Raw genomic sequence first — 9,140 nt, 5'->3', positions numbered from 1 at the left:
TTTGTAAATATTTTTTTTTTTTTTTTGTCATTATTCAATCACTTGGGACAAAAAAAATAAATATTCAATGGGTTCAACATGCCTCTCAGCAATTTCCTTGGGGTGTCTACTTTCCAAAATGGGGTCATTTGGGGGGGGGTTGTACTGCCCTGCCATTTTAGCACCTCAAGAAATGACATAGGCAGTCATAAACTAAAAGCTGTGTAAATTACAGAAAATGTACCCTAGTTTGTAGACGCTATAACTTTTGCGCAAACCAATAAATATACGCTTATTGACATTTTTTTTACCAAAGACATGTGGCCGAATACATTTTGGCCTAAATGTATGACTAAAATTTAGTTTATTGGATTTTTTTTATAAAAAAAAGTAGAAAATATCATTTTTTTTCAAAATTTTCGGTCTTTTTCCGTTTATAGCGCAAAAAATAAAAACTGCAGAGGTGATCAAATACCATCAAAAGAAAGCTCTATTTGTGGGAAGAAAAGGACGCAAATTTCGTTTGGGTACAGCATTGCATGACCGCGCAATTAGCAGTTAAAGCGACGCAGTGCCAAATTGGAAAAAGACCTCTGGTCCTTAGGCAGCATAATGGTCCGGGGCTCAAGTGGTTAAACAGTAACTCTTTTGTTGAGAAAAAAGCATTCTCCTCTGGGTGATCTATGAACATGGAAAGGATTTTAACAAACTTTGTTGCAGATTCCTACCTTTTGTTATTCTAGACAAATAGCTGTTTGTTTGTCTGTGTCCATGTGTAGAGTGAACCTGTATGGGTGTGGTTTTGTAATTATCAATCAACTGCTGCACCTGCAGGGCTCTAATGAGGAAAGTTGTAGTGTCTGCATCCCTTTAGACGTAATTTCCCTTTTTTTTGCAGGGAAGGCTCAAAATCGTAAATGTATTTTAGTTCACACTTTCTAGGAAAATCAGCGAGCCAATCACACAAGCCGGAAATGACATACCTGGGAGCGTTCCCTACACCATCTGTGTACAAAACGCCTCCAGGTAGCCATATTGCATTTCATTTTACAGAGAATTACAACCCTGCAGACAGAAAAGGAAAAGGACATTTTTAATGACATTCAATTACAATATGACTTGCATCATAATTGTATATGCTATAGTATTATTTATTTTTATCTGCTAATTTTATATCCCACAAAAGCGGAGTTACCCTTTAAGCTGGCAATTCACTGGTTGTTATTTTTTGCTGTTTGTTCAAGGGGCAGCAAGGGGAATCTGCGTCATACATTGGGATTAGGTTGTGCCCAGGCACACTCGGCACACCCTATGCGTCTGACCTGGAACAAATATGCAGATCAGAATAATGATAGTCCTTATGTGAATATTTATTCCAGGTCATTTAAAGTCATTGAGAGTTATGAGCTCTGTGAATGGTACATGTGTTGGGGCTCATTTACATGGCTGCTCCTAGCCACACACCTCTGGGATCAGTGCATTTCTGTGACCAGGTGTGGCCACTCAGCATATGGCAGGCCAATCACAGGCTAGGAGGCTCTGCAGGTATCCACATTTAAAGTGTTACTAAACCCAGGACCCTGTATTCTCTATATCTGGTCTCCCACAGCACACAAAACATGGAAATGCAATTATTTTAGTAAATGTAAACTGCTAAATACCTTTTCTCATCAGCAGTATACAGCAGTCTTGTGACTTTTATCAGTGTCCAGCTGAGCACTGGTTAAAGCTTGTAGGAGAAGCTTTCATTCTCCTCTGACTGTCCTATGAGGCTGCTTGACCCTCCATCTGGACAGTGCTGATTGGCCCTGGACCGATCACATGCACCCTCTCAAAAAAAAAAAAAAAAAGCAAAAAAGCAACACCTTTCTAGCAATACACACAGATCTGAGCATGTGCAGAGTGCCCCCAAGGATCTGTACTATCAGCAGATGGATTGGGGACATTGGAAATGGGGGAGGATCAGAGAAGACAGGATCAAACAGGCTTTTTACACAATGTGGGGGATTAACACCTTAGGTTCTACAATGAGTATAACAAGCACACTTTACTGCTTATACAGAGTGGTTTTACTGTTGTGAGTTTAGTAACTTTAATCACACATGGAGCAGTTAGCTGCAATGCAGGACAGAGGAGCAGCCCTGGACGCAAACTGTCTGCATACAGAGGTGCTGCTCATCTGTCCCTAGCTGCAAAGAATTGCTAAAGGAGCAATTATATGCAACCAGCCGCAGACAGTGTCAGCCTGTCATTGATTTATACAGGCATTCTGAATGTAGACACCTGGCCATAGAAATACACTGATGTAAATAGAGTTGACAACTGAAACGCCACACCACTGTTTAGAGGTCCAGATACAACTTTATTCCATTAAAGGTCAGGGTACCATTCAAAAAGTATCCAACGTGTTTTGTGGGTCTAAGTGCCCCTTACATTAGGGCTTGACTGGCAATGAAGTGAAATTGGACCTACAAAGGTATTTTTTCCGGTGTGAATTGAAACACCAGAAAAAATACCATTGTAGGTCCAGTTCACTTCTGGTTTGTTCACTTTTGCCTCGTTTCCACTGAGCGGATCGGATCGGTTCGGTTCGGTACGGTACGCAATTTTGAGTGTTTCCATTATGAAAGCGGCCCATACAACCCATTCAGGGTCCTGCTTCAGATGTGGGGCCATAGAAAATGGTACGGTTAGGGCGGAGCTATGATACATTCCAATGATTGGCGGATGTGTGACGCCATGCTAGGCATTTTTTCTACCCACGTATGGCCCCTGGTGGTCCGACTTGCAGTGGAAACGTTCACCTGAATAGGCAGGACCATTCTAGGCCTTCCAAACTGTACCGATCCGCTCAGTGGAAACGAGGCATTTGTTGCCAGTCAAGCCCTGATGTAGGGGGCACTTAAACCCACGAAACACGTTGGCTATTTTTTGATTTTCAACTCTTTTTACATCACGCTACAAGCCAACGAGGACTGTGGATATCCTCTGAGGTGTAGAAGCCACCTGCCCAAGAACCAGATCATTTACACCAACAGTAATACCTTAACCTCTTCCGGACCGCCGCACGCCGATATACCTCCTAACTTAAAAGAGGAATATCGTTGTTATGGCAGCAGCTAGCTGCCATAACCCCGGTATCCTCTTCTTCTGCCGGCGGTCTGGTTTCCGATAATAGTGGTCTCTGTGGCTGAATCGCTGCAAGATCACTTTTATCGGTGACGGGAGAGGGCCCCCCCCTCCCGCTGCGCTCCAGTGCCCTCTGCCGCTTACCGGAGCCGTCGGCAGTGGCGGGGGCGATCGGATCCTTCTTGGTGTTAGGTATAGAGACGAGTGAGGGGAAGATGGCCCCCACCCGTCTCCATACCTTTGCAGGGTAGAAGCGACGTCAAAACGTCAAAACTTCGCTTCCGCCCATAGCTCTTAAGGGGCCATTTTTTTTATTGCATTTTAGTGTAAATATGAGATCTGAAGTATTTTTGACCCCAGATCTCATATTTAAGAGGTCCTGTCATGCTTTTTTTCTATTACAAGGGATGTTTACATTGCAATGTGTACAGTGTAAAAATAAAAAAATAAAAGGTAAAATAAATAATAATAAAAAAAAAAATTTAAAACGCGCCCCATCCCGCCGAGCTCGCGTGCAGAAGCGAACGCAAATGTGAGGTAGCGCCACGATCGGTAGAGCGAGAGCAATAATTCAAGCCCTAGACCTCCCGTGTAACTCAAAACATGCAACCTGTAGAATTTTTTAAACGTCGCCTATGGAGATTTTTAAGGGTAAAAGTTTGTCGCCATTCCATGAGCGGGCGCAATTTTGAAGTGTGACATGTTGGGTATCAATTTACTCGGCGTAACATTATCTTTCACAATATTAAAAAAAATTGGGCTAACTTTACTGTTGTCTTATTTTTTTAATTCCAAAAATGTTTTTTCCAAAAAAAGTGCGCTTGTAAGACCGCTGCGCAAATATGGTGTGACAGAAAGTATTGCAACGACCGCCATTTTATTCTCTAGGATGTTAGAAAAAAAAATGTATAATGTTTAGGGGTTCTAAGTAATTTTCTAGCAAAAAAAAATGTTTTTAACTTGCAAACAAATCTCAAAAAGAAGCTCAGTCCTTAAGTGGTTAAGATAACAATACAGTACCAGTAAAAATAAACCTGCGGGTCCAGTGCTATCTTTCCACTTTCCCCAACCAATAGAAATACATTGATCTGTGCGTTGTACGCGCATCAACAGCTGTGTGAATGAGGCTTTATACATCAGACTATGTAGGGAAGGAAAGAAACGTCACAAACCTCATGCAGCTGGCTGTTCATCTAGATCAATTGATGTCCAAGTGGATGATGATTGTTTCCCTACACAGGTTAATTATCTGCTAATTAGGCCTTAAATGATCTAATGTGGCCAATAATCCGCCTCTTTAAAGGTAGTTTTGGATGATCACGTTTCAATTAGTCTGACCCATTTACTGTTCTATAATGACCATCTGCTCGTGGACAGTTGTTAATACCCGGGCCACGGCAACAAAAACATTTGTCCGTTTCCAAACAGGAGAATTCTGTGTGCCACTTCCTAGTATAGACCGGTCTTAAAGCTTAGGAAGTATTTTTTTTCATTCAACCCAGTGGGCTGAACAAACTAAAACGGAGGAGGTTGCTGTACTAACTATGCTGTACTAACTATAGCGATCTTCCCACTGTGCTATTGTGGTCTGACAAGGTGATCGCAAGTACAGACAGTACAAACCCCATTCACTAGCTGCTCACCAGCTATTAGGACCCCATGATGGAGGTCAGGCTTTGCCTTATCCCAATATCCCTATGAGATGGATGGATGCCAGGAGCCAGGATTCCAAAATGGACACAACCAAGCAAACAGGATGATCCACAATGGTTGGGAGAAAGTGCTGTGGTCAGATGAGACCAAAATTGAGCTTTTTGACATTAACTCCACTCGCCGTGTTTGGAGGAAGACGGAATGCTAACTATGACCCTAAGAACACCATCCCTACAGTCAAGCACGGAGGTGGAAACATTATGCTTTGGGGCTGTTTCTCTGCTAAAGGTACAGACCGACTGTGCCACATTGAGGGGTCAATGGACAGGGCCATGTATTGTGAAATCTTGGATGAGAACCTTTTTCCCTCAGCCGGAACACTGAAAACGGGCCGTGCATGGGTCTTCCAACATGACAATGACCCAAAACATACCGCCAAGGTAACAAAGGAGTGGTTTAAGAAGAAGCACATTAAGGTCATGGAGTGGCCTAGCCAGTCTCCAGACCTTCATCCTATAGAAAATTTATGGAGGGAGCTGAAACTTCGAGTTACAAAGAGACAGACAAGAAACCTTAAGGATTTAGAGAAGATCTGTAAAGAAGAGTGGACCAAAATCCCTCCTGAGATGTGTGTAAACCTGGTCACCAACTACAAGAAACGTCTTACCTCTGTGCAGTGGCGGAACTACTGCCATAGCGAGCCATAGCGAGGCTGCATTGGGCTTGGGTCACGCTGCATTGGGCACAGGTGAGGCAGTGTTGGGCACAGGTGAGGCTGCATTGGGCACAGGTGAGGCTGCATTGGGCACAGGTGAGGCTGCATTGGGCTCGGGTCACGCTGCATTGGGCACAGGTGAGGCAGTATTGGGCACAGGTGAGGCTGCATTGGGCACAGGTGGGCACAGGTGAGGCTGTATTGGGCACGGGCATGCCACACTGCATTGGGAACAGGCAGGCCGCATTGGGCACAGGTGAGGCTGCATTGGGCACAGGCAGGAGACGCTGCATTGGGCACAGGTCATGCTGCACTGGGCACAGGTGAGGCTGCATTGGGCACAGGTGAGACTGCATTGGGCACAGGTGAGACTGCATTGGGCACTGGACATGCTGTATTGGGCACAAGTGGGCACAGGTGAGGCAGTATTGTGCACTGGTGAGGCTGTATTGGGCACAGGCAGGCCACGCTGCATTGGGAACACACAGGCCACATTGGGCACTGGTCAAGCTGTATTGGGCACAGGTGAGGGTGATTCAAGCGCCAACACCAGGTGTTTGGAGTATCTTTATCTGTTGATTGTTAAACTTTCTGGAATACATATATTGCTATTGTGATGTAGGATCTGGGCCTGTTGTTCTTTCTTTCTTTCCTTCTTAAAATACACCTATGATAAAAATAATAGACCCTTCATTTCTTTGAAAGGCAAACTTACAAAATCTACAGGGGATCAAATAATTATTTTCCCCACTGTACCTAGGTGTACCTAGCTTCAGGCTTCGTTTATACTTGTGAATGGGGAGCAGTAAAAATGGGTGGTTTAGCCACAATTTTATCACCTCTCTTAAACTGCAAAAGCGGCTGGACAGGGTGAACACATGCCGCGGCAAAAATTATTCCCTCTGTCACATTTGGACAGAGGGAAAAAGCTTACCTTACCTGTTTCTTATTTTTGTAGGAAAAAAAACAAGCTTTTATAATCACTTTAATTAGCACTACTGAAGTCGCTCCGACGTTAAAAAAGTTCCCTTTACTACTTCATGGCAACTTCTATCCAATTTGTGCTCATAGACTTTAATGGAATTTGCCTCCAAGTCGGATCCTCATCTTAATTGATGTGGTTTGGATCTGAAATTACAGGAAGATTACACAGGCATTCCCTGAAGTTGCTTCAAAGTTGCGCAGAAGTCGTGCCAAAGTCGCCTGGCAAAGTCGCACTGTAAGGTGTGTGACTTTCAGATTGCGGCGGTGTGAACTTACCCTAACGCCGCAGTGTGTACACCTCCATTTGTTCCCTATTTTACCAATTTTGAGTGTTGATAAGTGGTCAGGAAGCAGTAAAAATGTGACCCAACCGATTGCTTTCATCGCCTGTGTGAAAGAGCCCTTACATTGCTGTGCGTACACCTCCATCCGTTCTCAGTTTGAACAATTGTTAGTGGTGTTGACAAGGCAATCAGGAATGAGAAAAAAACATGACCCAACTGCCTATGGTCCACCAGGGCCAATCCATATGTACCGGGCAGCAGTTCAGCAGGGCTGGGTGGATTCGGCTCATCAAAGGGCTTTATTCATCTTTGACTAGTAAAACAATCCCCATGTACACGTTTCTGCTGTGTATTAAGTAGCCTGGCCAAAGTCGCCCTTTCGAACCAGAAGGCCAACGTGCGGTGGCTAAAATGCCTTCTCTAGCAGATAAAGCATAAAACGCACCACGTTCTGGCCTTTCCGAGACCTCTGACACACAACATTATGTCCCTGTTTGTCTGCATTAATGCACAAAACAGTCATTTTTTTCATGACTGAGCTGCTCCCATCCCCCGTTGCCTTGGTCACATCCTTGCTTTTCGCTGTGTTTTTTTTTTTTTGTTGTTTTTTTTTTTTTTGTGACAGCCGCGCAGTCTCCGCCGGAGGCTAATTATTCCAAATTCAACAACTGCAATGCAAGCACATCCATAGCCCTGCTCCTACAAGCTGTGCTCCCCACCCTGGAGGCATCCCGCGGCTTTATCTTCAGAGGCTTGCGAATCGGAGGAGGAGGCAGGAGCAGGTGATGATGGTGGGCGATAGGGGTTTACTGATTTGCTGTCAGTAATATTCAGAGAGAAGAGACTTTGAGGAGCACAGGAACCCCCCTGGGCTTGCAGCGGCTCTAAATTCTAAATGCAGTTGCAGAGAAAATGCACCGGATCTGCATAGGATCTTCCAAGATCCAAGTGATTGGAAGAGACAGAAACATCCAGCAGGCTAGATAGGACAAGAGAGCGCACATTTTAACCCCGTCAGGACGGGCTGCGCCTTTGTGACAGGTATAATTGCACACAGACAGCTTTAGCTTATTATTCCCACTTTTCCTTATTAGTGGTAAGTTCTCAGGCAAAGTGGTGGTCCCTGTGTGTTAATCAATCAAAGGAAGACATACGCTATATCACCAAAAGTATTGGGACACCTGCCTTTACATGCACATGAACTTTAATGGCATCCCAGTCTTAGTCCGTAGGGTTTAATATTGAGTTGGCCCACCCTTTGCATCTATAACAACTATTCTGGGAAGGCTGTACACAAGGTTTAGGAGTGTGTCTATGGGAATGTTTGACCATTCTTCCAGAAGCGCATTTGTGAGGTCAGGTACTGATGTGGATGAGAAGGCCTGGCTCACAGTTTCCACTCTAATTTATCCTAAAGGTGTTCTATCGGGTTGAGGTCAGGACTCGCCCATCCAAGTGCACAAAGCAAGGTCCATAAAGACATGGATGAGAGAGTTTGGGGTGGAGGAACACCTTTGGGATGAATTAGAGTGGAGACTGCAAGCAAGGCCTTCTCGTCCAACATCAGTGCCTGACCTCACAAATGTGCTTCTGGAAGAATGGTCAAACATTCCCATAGACACACTTCTAAGCCTTGTGGACAGCCTTCCCAGAAGAGTTGAAGCTGTTATAGCTGCAAAGGGTAGGCCAACTCAATATTAAACCCTACAGACTAAGACTAGGATGCCATTAAAGTTCATGTGCATGTAAAGGCAGGCGCCTCAATACTTTTGGTTATATTGTGTATGTCCCATTCTGCTCCTATCCAGCAGGAGATCTGTTCTTAGATCCACTTCTGAATGGACTGAAGGACAGCCATGTGAAAAGACCTAAAACACTTTGTAAAACAAGACATGACTAAGGTACCTCAGATGCAATCCGGACACTAAATGCTACCCAATCCCCATCTTTTACCCCAACCTAAAATTACAAGAAAAACCATTGACACCAATGTTGGAGTAAAAATGGCCTTCTCGCCCCCTTTATTAAAACAATAACAAAAAACATAACAAAAAAACTTCCATAAAACGGGAAAACAAAAATAATAAACAATCACCAGAAAATGAAGGTTGCAGATCCTTGGGGGCCCCAATTATCAATTATACATTTTGTATCTGCGTAAGTACTTACACGGTCCCTAGCCGCACCACACTGGCTCGGGGATGAACCACATTCAGCAGATACCCCACTTACCAGGTAATCCACCATAACTGGCATTCCACCGGGGGGACTCCATACCTTAGATGGGTCCCTAACATGATAAGCACACAGCTTGTTTAAAACTGCCTCCAAAGATCCCAACCGTAATAGCATGAAACAACAGACATAAGACGAACCACCCCAATGTAGGGCGGGTG

This window comes from Aquarana catesbeiana, linkage group LG11, assembly GCF_042186555.1.
Source record: "Aquarana catesbeiana isolate 2022-GZ linkage group LG11, ASM4218655v1, whole genome shotgun sequence".
Lineage (NCBI taxonomy): Eukaryota > Metazoa > Chordata > Amphibia > Anura > Ranidae > Aquarana > Aquarana catesbeiana.
Note: the sequence above shows the minus strand (reverse complement) of the source record.